This window comes from Podarcis pityusensis (genome assembly GCF_964106645.2).
Source record: "Podarcis pityusensis genome assembly, chromosome: 17".
NCBI lineage: Eukaryota > Metazoa > Chordata > Lepidosauria > Squamata > Lacertidae > Podarcis > Podarcis pityusensis.
Genome location: NC_138042.1, coordinates 35743079 through 35757207, shown reverse-complemented (window position 1 = coordinate 35757207; position 14129 = coordinate 35743079). Strand labels below are relative to the sequence as shown.

At 47.8% G+C, this 14129-nt stretch overlaps 1 long non-coding RNA gene across 2 annotated transcripts; it reads right to left on the bottom strand.

The window, feature by feature from the left end:
- Positions 1-7250: 7250 nt before the first annotated feature.
- Positions 7251-13760, bottom strand: LOC308466322. Of its 2 annotated transcripts, none has more exons than XR_013980749.1 (3): positions 12285-12862; positions 7961-8275; positions 7251-7770 (listed from the first exon to the last, which is right to left on the bottom strand). It is a non-coding gene; the product is annotated as an uncharacterized lncRNA (long non-coding RNA). The 2 variants fall into 2 exon arrangements; XR_013980748.1 differs by lacking the exon at positions 7251-7770 and adding an exon at positions 12870-13760 and having other exon boundaries at positions 8162-8275; positions 12285-12512.
- Positions 13761-14129: the final 369 nt, after the last annotated feature.

Genomic DNA, 14129 nt, shown 5'->3' with positions numbered 1-14129 from the left:
TGCTGGGCCGTATTGCTGCGATAAAAATGAATGTATTGCCTAGAATGTTGTTTCTGTTTCAAACTTTGCAAATTGTGGACAGAATGGATTGTTTCAAGAGGTGGCAGAGAGATATTTCTAGATTTGTCTGGCAGGGCAAGAAGCCCAGAATAAAATTTAAAATACTAACGGATGTAAAGGAAAGAGGTGGATTTGCCCTGCCAGACCTTAAACTTTACTATGAATCAGCAGCTTTTTGCTGGTTGAAAGAATGGCTATGAAATATACTCAGAGTCGCAAAGTGATTTCATGCTCTTTATTCAGCTCATAGTGGTGAGGAGGAATGAATAAATGTCCCCTCACAGTATCTGCTTTATATACATTATTTACACAATGGGCTGCACATGATTGGCTAATTCTGGAATTCTACTGTAAGCCAATCAGGTTGTGGATTCACTTCTATCTGGAGCAGGATTGGGTGGTTCCTGCCAACCAATCATACTGCTGCATTGTTCTAGGACCAATCAGACTGCTGCATTCTGAATCCTATTGTTCTAGGACCAATCAGACTGCTGCCTTTTGGATCCTATTGTTCTAGGACCAATCAGACTGCTACAGTTTGGATCCTATTCAACTCAGTACATAACACCCCTCCCCTCTAAGTTCCAGTCCTGCCCGGGAGGTCGCATTCATAGTCCTCAAGGTATGCCGGCGGCCTACGTGTGCGTTGTGGCCTGGGGTGTTCCCTGGTCCGGGCTCCGGGTTCTGGCTCGTGTTCCAAGGATGCTGGCTGTGATGCGGCTGTTTGGTCTGGTGCAACCGGCTCGCTCAGTCGTGGTTCTGGTTCCGGTGTCCTTTCGGCCTCACGGGTCCTCTCTGTATTTACTGATTCTGCCTCTCCTGCTGGCCCCTCCTGCTCTATGGGCCTCACTGCCCCGCTGTTCCCTTGGGACTCCTCTGACCTGTCCTCCTCCTGGTTTTCTCCCGGGAATCGTCGCCGTATCTGGTCGCAGTGGCGGCGCCAGCATTGCCCCCCATCCGTTAGCACCTCGTACGACACGGGGCCAGTGACCCTGGTGATTGTGGCGGGTACCCATGCTGGGCCTGCCCCGAAATTCTTTGCGTACACTGGGTCCTGGGCCTCGAAGGTCCGGGGGTTCCTGCCTTCCCCCACCACTACCTCATCCTGAGCTCTATCGGGGTGAAGGCGGTCCAATCTGATTGCAAGGCGCCGACCCATTAGTAGTTCAGCGGGGCTCCGGCCAGTCGTTGAGCTGGGGGTGCTGTGCTGTGCTAGAAGGAATGTGGCAAGGCGGTACTCCCAGTCCCCTTGCGTCATGCGGCGAAGGGTGTCCTTGGTGGTCCGCACCATGCGTTCTGCTTGGCCATTGGTGGCAGGGTGGAACGGCGCCGAACGGATGTGGCGGATGGCGTTCTGCGCTGTGAAGGTTTGGAATTCTCCTGACGTAAATGCAGTCCCGTTGTCTGAGACGAGAGTGTCAGGGAGCCCGTGGGTTGCAAACAGCCTGCGTAGTACCCGGATGGCTGCGGACGTGGAAGTGGACGGTACCAGTGCGACTTCCAGCCATTTGGTGTAGGAGTCCACCACTATGAAGAATGTTTTCCCCTGAAAGGGGCCAGCGAAATCCACATGCAGGCGTGACCATGGTGCTCGGGCGGACTCCCAGGACTGGACTGGGGCCCTTGGGGGATCTGGGCGGGATTCTTGGCAGGCCTGGCAGTGTTTGACCCAGGCCTCTATCTCTCCATCGATCCCCGGCCACCACACATAACTCCTGGCAAGGGCCTTCATTCTTACTACCCCTGGATGTGTCTCGTGTAGGGCTGTGAGGACCCTTTTGCAGAGGGGCTGGGGAACAACGACTCTGCTTCCCCATAACAGGCACCCCTTGTGGGCCGACAGTTCATGTTTGCGGGTTGTGTAGCCGGCGAATTCTGGCCCGGGGCTGCTGCTGGGCCATCCCCTCCACACCCAGTCCAGGACCCGGGAGATGACCCTATCTTTCTTGGAATGGTGTGCAACTTCTTGTGCCTGAATGGGGCGGTCGGGAAGCAGCTCCAGGCTCATAACCTCTTGTGCAGGTGCTGGGTCAGGGCCTGTTTCCGGTAGTGGTAGCCTGCTGAGGGCGTCCGCATGGCCCATCGCCTTCCCAGGTCGGTGAATCAGTGCATACTGGTAGCTGGCAAGGAAAATTGACCACCTGAGGACGCGAGGAGACAGCACTTGGGGGGTCTGCTTTTCGGGGGCAAACAAGCCAAGCAACGGCTTGTGGTCAGTCACCACGGTGAAGGGCCGCCCGTACAAGAAATCATGGAATTTTTTTACTCCCTTTACGATTGCCAGACCCTCCTTGTCGATTTGCGAGTAGTTCCGCTCGGTTGTGTTGAGTGTCTGGGAAAAGTACGCCACCGGTACCTCTCTTCCATCCGGGAGTTGGTGCCCCAGGACAGCTCCAATGCCATAGGGTGAGGCGTCGCATGCTAGCACCACCGGCAGCCTCTCGTCGAAGTGTGCCAAGACCGAGTTTGAGACAAGCAAGTCCTTGACTGCCTGGAATGCGGCCTCCTGGCGCTGGCCCCACACCCAAGGGGCCCGCTTGTCCAGGAGTCTGTGTAGGGGCTCCGCTACCGCCGCCTTGTGGGGAAGGAAGGAATGGTAAAAGTTCAATAGTCCCAAGAAGGCCTGAAGTTCAGTCTTGCTCTTGGGCGCTGGGGCATCACAAATGGCCCGTACCTTGTCCCCAGTCGGGTGGACCCCTTCTGCGTCCACCATAAATCCCAGAAAGTCCACCTGAGGCACTCCTAGTAGACATTTTTCCCGCTTCACCTTGAGACCCGCCGTCTGGAAACGGTGCAGAACGGTGCGGAGGCGGTCCTCAAACTCCTCTGGTGTGGGGCCGGCAATCAACACATCATCGAAGAAGGGGGTGACGCCAGGAATCCCTTTAAGGAGAGAGTCCATTATATTCTGGAATATGCCTGGTGCCACGCTGACACCGAATTGCAGCCGCTTTACCCTGAACGCTCCTCTGTGCGTCACAATCGTCTGTGCCTCTGCTGTGGCCTCATCTACTGGCAGCTGTTGATATGCTTGGGCCAAGTCCAGCTTGCCAAAAATTTTCGACCCAGCCAGGGTGGCAAGGACATGGCTGACCACTGGCACTGGGTATGCGTGGGCCGTGAGGGCCTTGTTTATGGTACATTTGTAGTCTGCGCAGATGCGGACCGAACCATTAGGCTTGACGGGTGTGACGATTGGGGTTTCCCAGGGAGCATTAGGCACCGGCTCCAGCACTCCTTGCTCTACGAGTCGGTCCAATTCCTCGTCTATACGGGGTTTCAAGGCGAACGGGACCCGGCGGGCCTTGAGCCTGACCGGTCGTACTGCGGGGTCAAGCTGTAGCGCAATGGGGGGGCCCGTATACTGTCCCAATTTCCCATCGAAAACCCCTGGAAATTCCTTGCATATGGCGTCCACGTCCACTTGTAAGCTAGTGTGGTTCACCCCGGTGACAGCTAGCCCCAGTGGTCCAAACCATGCCAATCCCAGTAAGCTAATGTAGGGGCCCTTGACCACAAGCAAGTCCAGTTGCCGCGTCCGCCCTCGGTATTGCACCCTGAAGGTCCCCACCCCCATTGTGGGGACCTTACGTTTCTGGAAGTCCCGGAGGGTGAATGGGGCCGGCCTGAGTTTGGGACCCCCAGTGGGACACAGTTTCCTTAAGGTCCTTGCCGAGATTATGGATAGAGTTGAACCCGTGTCAAGCTCCATGCGGCATGGGGCCCCCTCTATCTGTACCTCTACATAAATTTTCTCTACGTTGGGGTGGGGCAACTGGTATACCTGGAAGTCCGTGAGCTCCGTCGAGTTGCCTTGGTGCGTTGGGCCCCGGGACCTGGGGCTCTTGGATTGGTCATCTGATGCCTGGTGTCGGGTGGGCCGAGCCCGACACACCCGGGCGATGTGTCCCGATTTTCTGCACTGCCTGCACTCTGCGTTGCGGAAACGGCAGGTCCTCCTCTCGTGACTCTCCCCGCAGCTTGCGCAGTTCCCTCCTTCTCGTCGAGGCAGCTGTGGTCTGTGCGCTGCTTGAGTGCGCTGCTGTACTCGGTGCACCTCCTCCCTGTCGGATCCTGAGTCGTCGGTGAGGTCTTCATGGTGGACCCTCGGTTGGGATGGCAGGCTCGGCCGTGCCTCTTGGGTCGACCTCTCGGCAGCTTCTGTTGCCAGGGCCTCCTCCAGAGCGACCTGGAACGTTAGGTCCTTCTTAGCGTAGAGGCGTCGTTGCAGCTTCTCATCCTTCAGGCCACCGACGAGGCGGTCACGAAGCATGTTCTCCAGCTCTGAGAAGTTGCAGAACCGGGCGGCTTGGCGGAGAGAGGTCACAAACCCAGTTATGGTTTCCCCAGGGGCTTGCCGCTTTGCGTAGAAGGCATTTCGACGAGCCACCACTGAGGGCTGCGGCGAAAAGTGCCCCTTCAGCTGTTCCATTATTGTTTTGTATGGAACAGTAGCGACGTCTTCAGGCGCAAGGAGAGCCCGGGCGATTTCAAACGTCTCCTCTCCGCAGACGCTGAAGAATATTGCCCTCTTCTTGGCGTCTTCTTCGTCGGTGACCCCTTTGGCTTCTAGGAGGAAGGTGAAACGGGAGGCGTACGCTTCCCAGTCTCCAGATGCTGGGTTGAATGGCGAGAAGCTGCTGTTGGCTGCCATTCTGAGTTCCTTGTGCCCCGGAGCTGAAGCCTGGATACACGGTGCGAGGCAGCGGTGCGGCAGTTGGCGGTGCTGCGGTGCTGTGTGTGGCAGTCAGCTCAGCGGGATCCCACCTTCGTCGCCAGTGAAATATACTCAGAGTCGCAAAGTGATTTCATGCTCTTTATTCAGCTCATAGTGGTGAGGAGGAATGAATAAATGTCCCCTCACAGTATCTGCTTTATATACATTATTTACACAATGGGCTGCACATGATTGGCTAATTCTGGAATTCTACTGTAAGCCAATCAGGTTGTGGATTCACTTCTATCTGGAGCAGGATTGGGTGGTTCCTGCCAACCAATCATACTGCTGCATTGTTCTAGGACCAATCAGACTGCTGCATTCTGAATCCTATTGTTCTAGGACCAATCAGACTGCTGCCTTTTGGATCCTATTGTTCTAGGACCAATCAGACTGCTACAGTTTGGATCCTATTCAACTCAGTACATAACAGGCTACTTCTTGAAAACACTGACATTTTGGACCTAGAAGGTTTTAACAATGTATTTGGATGGCATGCATATCTATGGTATGATAAGGTCAAAGCACATAAAGCATTTAAAAACCATATTGTCAGGAAAGCGCTGTTTAATGTTTGGATAAGATATAAGGATTTGTTAGAAAACAAAACCCCAAGGTGGCTGTCACCCATGGAAGCGAAAGCCTTGAAAAAGCTCAATAAGGAGGTCAAATGGCCGAAATATTGGGAAATTTTGGAACAAGATGGAGATAGACTGAAACTGCAGAGTTTTGAAAAACTAAAAAACAAAGTGCGAGACTGGCTTCATTATTTTCAGATAATGGAGGTATTTAAATTGGACAAGAAAATTGGCTTCCAGGTGGAAAAATCAAAATTAGAAACTGAACTGTTAGAACCCAAAACTAAGAATTTGTCAAGAATGTATAACTTGCTGCTGAAATGGAATACTCAGGATGAAACGGTAAAATCGGCTATGATTAAATGGGCACAAGACGTTGGACATAACATTATGTTTGCTGACTGGGAACAGTTGTGGACCACAGGTATGAAATTTACGGCATGTAATGCCTTACGAGAGAATATTATGAAAATGGTATACAGGTGGTACATAACCCCAGTCAAGCTTGCAAAAATCTATCATTGCCCGATAATAAATGTTGGAAATGTAAGGAAACTGAAGGTACATTTTTTCACCTTTGGTGGACGTGCCCAAAGATTAAGGCTTTCTGGGAAATGATATCTAATGAATTAAAAAAGGTATTCAAATATACCTTCCCTAAGAAACCAGAGGCCTTTCTCCTGGGCATGGTTGGCCAAATGGTGATAAAAAAGGATAGAACTTTCTTTATGTATGCAACAACAGCAGCAAGAATACTCATTGCAAAGTATTGGAAGACACAAGAACTTCCCACACTGGAGGAATGGCAGATGAAACTAATGGACTATATGGAACTGGCGGAAATGACTGGTAGAATCCGTGACCAGGGAGAAGAGTCGGTGGAGGAAGATTGGAAGAAATTCAAAGATTATCTACAGAAACACTGTAAAATCAAAGAATGGTAGAGTGATGTTGGATTGAAAATGAGTGGTTTCCAGCTATACAGGATTTAAAGTTATAGATAAACTAAGATTAAGGATTAGGATTAAAGAAGTTTAAGGAAATGGAAATTTGGCTTTTAAGAGGTAAAATTTTAATGTTATATTATATTAAGATTAAAGATTGGGATTAAAAAAGAGGGAAAGAAATTGCTGGACAAACAATTTGAACTGGAATACAAAAAAGGGAGGTATGAAGAGGTCCAGAAAACAAGTTAATTTAAAGAGGGAAACGAAAAGGTGATACTGTTTTTAATTGTTCTTTCTGTTTTGTATTTTGTTTTTTCTTTGTTCTTTTTTTCCCTTTTCTTTTTTGGACTATGTATTGTGTTTTTTTGAATTGTGTATTTTTCGTTTATGTTTTTCTGTTTAATTTTTTATTGAAACCTTAATAAATATCATTTAAAAAAAACAAAAACCTGCAGGAAATGTGAAGAAAAAGAAGGTACTTTTTATCATATGTGGTGCTTGTGTAAGGTAATAAAAGCTTTCTGGGAGATGATGTATAGTGAAATAAAGGAAAAAAAATGTTTAAAATAACTTTTGTTTAAAAACCCCCAGAAGCTTTTCTATTAGGAATTGTAGGTACCAACATTCCAAAGGAGCAGAACAGAATTTTTGTGTGTGTAACAACAGCCATTTGGATGCTACCAGCCCAGGGATGGAAAGAAGAGTCGCTACCAGGGAGGAATGGCAAACAAACTGATGGACTATGCCAAAATGGCAAAGCTGACTGGAAAGCTCAGGAACCCAGAAGACAAAAACTTTAAAAAAGAATCGGAAAAAATTATAATTTAAGAGACCGCTGTAAGAAGATGAAAACATTAGCAGGGTTTTAATCCCATTTGTAATGTAACAAATACTATGGATAATATGGATGGATACAAAATATAGATTATGGAATAATGTTGTTGTTGTTGTTTAGTTGTTTAGTCGTGTCCGACTCTTCGTGACCCCCATGGACCAGAGCACGCCAGGCACGCCTGTCTTCCACTGCCTCCCGCAGTTTGGTCAAACTCAAGCTGGTAGCTTCGAGAACACTGTCCAACCATCTCGTCCTCTGTCATCCCCTTCTCCTTGTGCCCTCCATCTTTCCCAACATCAGGGTCTTTTCCAGGGAGTCTTCTCTTCTCATGAGGTGGCCAAAGTATTGGAGCCTCAATATGCAGTTGTAAATGTTGAGAATAGGAACCACGGAGGAGATGGGGGGAAGTCTTGAGATTCAGAATAATCTCCATATATGGATATGCATTTGGATTGTTATAAATGTATATTTGTAAAATGAAATAAAAATGATTTCAGAAAAACAACAATAATGATCTGGGGTCAGCTGTGTAGAAAAAGAATGTGTGTGTGTATTGTATGAAGGTTGTATCCAAGGTTGCGAGAATGAAAGTTCCCCCAGAGGTGTGTTACAGAGGCTCACTTTGTGTGCAGACTGTAAGGGAACACAAAATATGTCACCATCTTCAACTGTTACCTCACTGATTTGTAACTCAAATAAAATGCTTTAGCATTCCCCATTCGCTCACCCAATAGGAACAAAAGCCTGCACCTTTTGTTTTCTTAATAAAGGAAACAGAAAACTCGCCTGAATAGCACTGAATGGCAGGCTATAATTGCCTTACCTCTTTTTCTTAATACCTCAACAGACATTCGTGATCCTCTTTGAAGTCTTGCCACGCTACTATCAGAAGATGAAGAAGGCTTTCCTCTTCCATAGCGTTGCTGTATTTTAGTTATTAAGTAGGATCTTAGCCAACAAGCAAAGAAAAACATTCCAGGTCCCCTGCCGCTGAATAATTGTTCCTGTTGTGACTACAGATCTGCTCAAGGGTGCCAAATAAAATTTAATTGGTTTAAGGTCAGAGGAGTCACTGAGTTCCTGAGGGTACAGAGTCAAAGGACATTGCTTGGAAAAGTAATCAGGGGCAACTGGAGACCTGAGGAAAAAATATTGCATTCTTTACTGTCCAGTAAGTCATAGTTATGGTATTTCTCAAATCTATATTTAACCATTGTTCGGGAAAGGGGGTGTTTATTGGAAACATGATATGTTTGCCTAAGCCAAGCCTTCTTCAACCTGGTGCTATGTGGGGCTGATGGGAGTTGTAACTCAAAGCATAGGAGTATTGGCACATAGGGTTGTACTCAACTAAATTTTACTCATAATAGACCCATTGAAATTAATAGACCTGTGTTGGGGAGTGGACTGGAAGTAAGTGGAATTGATATAAGAGAGTAGTCAAAGGCTTCATAAAGTCAATCCTGGTCAAAAATGACCCGGCTGAATTTTGTACTGGCCAAAGTTTTGAAATGCTTTCCAAAGACCGACAAGTACCTTTGGGTCAACCTTGCAGGATGCACACGTCAGCTTTGCCCCCCTGCATTTAGACTTTCTTAAAATAAAGGTCCCGTTCCTACAAATGAGTCTCTTTTTGCTAAGGCTGATTGCTCTGAGAGGGATAGGGTGAGGGTTGCCCTATTTGGGTGAAGGGTGGCGCTGTGGTTTAAACCACTGAGCCTCTTGGGCTTGCTGATCAGAAGGTCGGCAGTTCGAATCCCCATGACGGGGTGAGCTCCCGTTGCTCTGTCCCAGCTCCTGCCAACCTAGCTGTTCGAAAGCACACCAGTACAAGAAGATAAATAGGTACCACTGCGGCAGGAAGGTAAACGGCGTTTCCGTGTGCTCTGGTTTCCATCACAGTGTTCTGTTGCACCAGAAGCAATGGGACCTTTATTTCTAAGCCTAATTGCCACATGGAGTGGAGGCAGGAGTGAAGAGGCCCCAGGCAGGTAGCTCAGTTGGTTGGAGCGTGGTGCTGATAATGCCAAGGTTGCAGGTTCGATTCCTGTATGGGACAGCTGCATATTCCTGCATTGCAGGGGGTTGGTCGAGATGATCCTCAGGTTCCCTTCCAACTCTACAATTCTATGATCCAAATCCAAAGGCACCAAGGGCTGAATCTAGCCACAGTCTGGGAGTTCCTCACCCACGTAAACGGAGCCCTATTTATTGCAGGGTGCATGCTTTATTTGTGATGGGTTATTAAGATGCACTCTTATTGTGCAAAGATGTCATCAGAGACTGGACAGAGGAGGAATGGTGGAGACTGCCTCCCCAGCCTGATCCCTCCAGAGAAGAGGAAAACAGTCTAGATTTGCAACAGTGGTGAGGGGGAAAGTTGGGAATTAATGAGAGAGGAGGAGGAGGAGGAGGAGGAGGCAGAGCAGTTGGGTGACACATTATCTCTGGGAAGCATTCCAGACCTCCCCTTCCCAGAACCCAGCAAGCATTGAAAGTAGGAGAGCAAAGAGCTTGGAGACAGATGTGCCTAAGCGGCAACCGTAACAGGGGTTGTGTTGTTGACGAATGAGGAAGTAGGAGAGAAGGGTGTGTGTGGAGAATTATTAGGAGAAACGCCATTACTCCAAGAGGCTGCATGTCTAAGCCTCTCTCTGTGAATATTGAATAAAAAACATTGGTAAGAACTTTCCTTGTATTATCCATTCCTGTCAATCTACCATGGAGGTTTGGATCCTCTGGCCTGACAAAAGAGCACAAACCAGAATTTAGCCAAAAGAGGGGGGGGGGGGCTTATGCAAAAGTGAGAGTACAGGGGTGTCCTCTGTCCCACTGACAATAGCACACTGTTGGGAAGGCTTTTTGTTGTGTTCAACCTTGCTGACTTTCCCCGCTTCTAACAAAGTCATCTTTTAAAATGCGAACTTTATTGCAAGAGTATTCTCAACGGGTTTATGAGAGCATTTAGAGTTCCTTTATAGTACATCCTCATTTAAACGGTGGTGAGTGAGTGTGTGTTTGCCGGCACAGCAGGGCCAGTTTATGAAATCTTCTCTAAAATATTATGATCAGCTGCAAATAGCCCCAGAGCTTATGAAAGAGAGACATTGCTCAGCAAATTGCAAACATTATGATAAACTAGTCATGCTGAGATAAAACAGAAATTACTCCTAATTGTATTTTTGTGCATGTAAACTCTTCCCCCAGTAACATAATCAAAGGAGTCCTTCAAACGCAAAATAAAGAAATATTTTAAATGACATATTCAAGGGCCTTGGCAGCATAACAGTGTCTGGCAAACATCATTAAAATATGTTGGATTCAATCTGAAGCATGTTTATTTCATGCACAGTTCTAGACAATGCAATTAGTCCCTAATCTGTATCTGTTCCTAACGCTAGCCTTAACACTTCGCCCTTCATCTCAAGGCTGTCTCCCTTGACTCAGGTGCAGTAAAACTTAGCAAAATTCAACAATGCTCTCCGCTGCCAAAATAAGTGAGATCTATGAGGTGGTAAAAGGTAAAAGGACCCCTGGACGGTTAAGTCCAGTCAAAGGCATGTATGGGGTTGCAGAGTTCATCTCGCTTTCAGGCCAAGGGAGCCGGAGATTGTCCATGGACAGCTTGTGGCCAGCATGACAAACCACTTCTGGCGCAATGGGACACAGTGATGGAAACCAGAGCGCACGGAAACGCCTTTTACCTTCCTGCCGCAGTGGCACCTATTTATCTTTTTTTTTTTTAAGAATAATTTTTTATTAACAGACCAATCACATCAAATCAAACCAAATTACATAAATTCCAAATTACACAGCCAAATTTTAAATTTTTGTTGGGGGTACCCATATTTCAAGTTCCGAAGGGATCCAATCAACTTCTTGCTTCTTACTGCTGTTTTAATGTCCACAAATCTAACCTTATGATGTTCACAGTACTATCCAGTCCTTTCTTATTATTTTTCCACATCTCTTGTTGTTATTTTCATATATCTTTCCTTTCTCTTTGTGACCTCTGATAGTCTCCGCAAGCTGGTTAGAACAGTTTGTAATCCTGCGTGGATATATATTTTTTTAATCCAGTAGCCATATCCAGACGTTTTCCATATAACATCACTTCCATACATCAAAACAGTCTTAGCTTCATTAATCTTCACCAATCTGCCTTCTTTCTCAAAACCTCTGAGGAGATTCACTAGGAATGCAGTCTGAAAACAAATCCGTTCTTCCTCCCGGCTATAAATCCTTTGGCAAGATGGCGACTCCAAATTAATTGCTGCGCCATTCCCAAAAGCTCTTATTGCTTCTCGGTCTCCATAAAGCATACTTTTGGTTAAAGTTTATCTCCACACAGACCTTAATCATCCTGCTTGGGTCAGTTCAACCGACGGTTCTAATGAGGAGGGGTTCTTGTAAATCACATAGAAGGAAAGTAAAAAAAGGTCCCCCCCCATTCAGCCCCGTTGTCAACATACCCCGCCTTTGGTGTATCTTCATCGTAAAATATTCCTGTTTCTCCAGCCCGTCGTCTTCTTTCGCAGAGGCCACTTAAATTAGCAGACTTCACTCCCCTTCTTCACTTGAAATATGTGCATTTGCTTCTTTTGTAATTAATTATTCCAAATTGCTGCAACTAGTGCGCGATCAGAGACAGCGTCCAGGAGAGCCGATGTCCACACGGGAGCATTCTGCCTAGGGCCCTCACCCCCTTCTTTCGAATTAGGGGGTGATTTATGGGCACAGCAGGCAAGGGCAGTGTTCCCCATTTCCTTGGGGCAACAAGGGGGGTTGCCTACTCCCATAACAGCCTCTTAATTACCCCGTGTGGGTCGGAGAGATGGTATTGTCGGCCATCTTCCAATGTGCCCCTAGTGGCCCCCCGTGGCACCTATTTATCTACTTGCACTGGCGTGCTTTCGAACTGCTAGGTTGGCAGGAGCTGGGACAGACCAATGGGAGCTCACCCCGTTGTGGGGATTCAAACCGCTGACCTTTCGATCAGCAAGCCCAAAAGGCTCAGTGTTTAGACCACAGCGCCACCCGCTGTAATGTGACTGGTTCATGCATTATGTGGTGTTTGCCATTGCGGCCCAAACCACACTTATCCCTAGCGGCAATGAAGCTTCTTCTCGCAGGGATATCTCACTCACCCTGTAAGAATCTGGCAGAGCAGTGGCGTGGCTTGGAGGGACACTGGGGCAGTTGCCCCGGATGCAATATTGTTAGGGGTGCAAAAATTCGACACCCGGTGCTGCCTCAATACAGCTGTATGCTTTTGTTGCTGGGCTCCATTGAAAACAACTTCTCCATGTGAACCAGGAAATGATCTCTCCAGACAATGGAATGGCTTCTTTTCTTATCTCCGCAGCTGCGATTTCCTGGGAGGCGCAGAAGCTATTAGGCACATGCATTCTCTGTCTGTTTCCCTTCCACCCACTCCCTGCGGCCCTGGGCACTGGCAAACTATCCTATGCCACTGTGGCAAGGCAATCCTATATGAAGTTATTCAGCAACAACCCCCATTGAGTGTGATGGGGTTTCCTCGAAAGGAAATGGGTATGTACCTGAATCCTGAAACCACAAGTGCAGTGACAACTGTGTTTCCTTCCTTCTATCTGATCATCATTCAGGTAAGGATCAATAAAGACCCAGGGCCAACTGCTAGCCCTATCTAGTACCTGGTAGCCCACCATGGGACCTTATAGGGAAGGGAGGTTCAGAAACAGAATACTCACATGATGTCAGGGACTGTGCTGAGGAAGAATGGTGGGAGCCACCCCCTCCCCCTGTTCCTAAATCTTCCCAGGAACAGGAAGACAGCGTAGATTTGGAACAGTGGTTTGCAGTGGGGCATAGTTCAGAAGGCAGAAGCTGGGAAATACTGGGTGGGGAACAACTAGAAGAAGAAGAAACACTGGGAGGGAGAGGGTTAACAGATTCACAGTCTCTGGACAGCATTCCTCCACTGCCCTCTCCAAAGCCGAGAAGAGCTCAGAAAGTCTCAGAACAGAAAGCGCAGAGGGTACAAGCCCAGGTTACAAGATGTAGGAGTGATGTAGGGACAGAGTGGGGGAGTGACCCTTAATTGGGAGCACCGCCATTTCTAGGAGATGGGTTCTTTGTTCTCTCACTGTGATTATTAAAGATTCTAATTGGTAAGATGTTCCTTTCTTTGATCTTCTCATCTACTGCCACAAGGGGAGAAAGCTGATTCCCTGAAGCCTGACAGCATCCCAGCAGACCCCATTGCTGATAATGGTCCCTGGCCACCCCCCCCTTAAAATAATTTGTCTTTGTCTGACATGAGCAGCCTAATTTTAGCAGCCATTTTAATTTCCCACAATGCTCCTGACATCATTTCGAGCACTGCTCTGAGTGCTGCTGCCTACCGCCCCCATCACCAGGTGAGCCTTCCAGGGGCCACCAATGGACCACTAAACTCAAGCCTCTTCATATCTGGAGCTGGTCCTGCACTTCACCAAAGCACCACCTTTCTTAGCCAACCAATTGCACCCTCTTTCTGCCAGTTCTGACGCTTACGGTTGCATCCTCACACTCTGCCCATTGAGGTCTGTTGTACAGTTGCTGTCTCCATCACGTTTGCTGCTTCCTCTGTCACAAACACCTTACCCAATACTCATGGCTTTGTGACATCAACAGTAATGTGGCCAATACCCACCCTCTGCTCAGAAAACTCTGCATACCTAGCAACCAGCGCACTTAAGATTCTAACTGGTAAGACGTTCCTCTCATTAATCTTCTTTTCTACTGCCACGGGGGGAAGAAGCCAATTCCCCCAAACCTGACACATGACCAGAGAGAATGCTGACATGACCCAAGAGTGTTAATAGAATGTCCACCATCCAAAGTCACAAAGGGCAATTTGTAGGGTTATGAATTCATTTTGGGGTATCTATTTCTTTCACTTTCATCACTTGTCAAGGACATATTCATGGAGCTCATACCCAGGCATAGGCCAGACTCAATCCACAGGA